The 1,190-nt window shown below is 32.5% G+C and overlaps 1 protein-coding gene across 5 annotated transcripts in view; it reads left to right on the forward strand.

Moving 5' to 3' along the window:
• LOC102674744 (monocarboxylate transporter 10-like) overlaps nt 1-1,190 on the forward strand; it is a 76,767-nt gene that overhangs the window by 54,176 nt on the left and 21,401 nt on the right. The gene's annotated exons all lie outside the window — the stretch shown is intronic.

The raw sequence follows: 1,190 nt of genomic DNA on the forward strand, positions 1-1,190 counted from the left end.
GAATTAAGAATTGGATGTCAGGACAGGAATATTATTTTTATGTTGGAAGTACGAGATTTATTATATTTAATCAGTTTCGATGGAAATGTAGATTTTAATGTTTTATGTTGTAGATTAATTTCGATAGGAATCGAATCGAAGATCTCTTTTTCTTGATAGATTTCGAACTGAGAATTGGATTGGATGTTAGCAGGAATATTATTTTCCTGTGTGCTGGAAGTGCGAGATTTATTATGTTTCATCATTTCCAGAGGGAATGTAGATTTTATGTTGTACATTGTATGTTGTAGATTAATTTTGATAGATTGTGGAAACGAATGTCTTACTCGTGTCTGGAATTTTGGATCTTCTTATCTAGATGAAATTAATCAAGTCGTGGAATTGATTTTCTTCTTCCTTGATTTCGAATTGAGGATTGCGCCAAGAGGAATATTGTTTTCCGAATGTATATTGTGAGATTTATTTAATTTAACGTTAAATTCCTTTCAGTATTTTCTCATCTCACAAAACGTGTTCCAATATTTCAAATTTCACGTATATACACTATAGAAAGTTGGAAACAAAATTGACGCCAATGTTAAGAAATTTTAACTTTTAAAGAGGTCATTTTTTTTTTTAGACAAATGAAATCGTCAAACAATAAAATTCCTCATATCCTGCCTCGATCCTTCTTAACGTTTCAACATATTGTTGGTCCCCCGATAAAACGGCCGTCCCGCAAAATAATGGAAAAGAATTTCCTCGCGAGCGCGCCACCTCTTTTCATCAAACTAATTAGAAGAGCGTAATGTGAACAAATTAAGCGGGAGATCCCCGCTTAATTACTCGAATTGGTTACGTGAATCGCTCCATCGGCCATCCTAATTAACCGTAAAATATGAGTAACCGAGATTGCATTAAATTTCAGGATGACATTCCTCGTGGAACAATAAAAGAACGTTAAAAAGTTGAGTTTTCAAAAGGATGGATTCGAATCGATCCTCGCAATTCTTACTTTCAGGTCGAATCTCATTCATTATTTTAATATTTTTTTATTGAACATCGATTTTTGTAATCATCGTTGACCATTACGATAATTAGACCATTATTATAAAATAATAATAATATAAAATAAGAATTTTGGATCATCTTCTTCTTCAAATGAGATTGATCGATCGAATCGGGGAATCGAATCGAATCTTTCTTCCTTA

The sequence above is a fragment of the Apis dorsata genome, unplaced genomic scaffold, assembly GCF_000469605.1.
Source record: "Apis dorsata unplaced genomic scaffold, Apis dorsata 1.3 scaffold_256, whole genome shotgun sequence".
Lineage (NCBI taxonomy): Eukaryota > Metazoa > Arthropoda > Insecta > Hymenoptera > Apidae > Apis > Apis dorsata.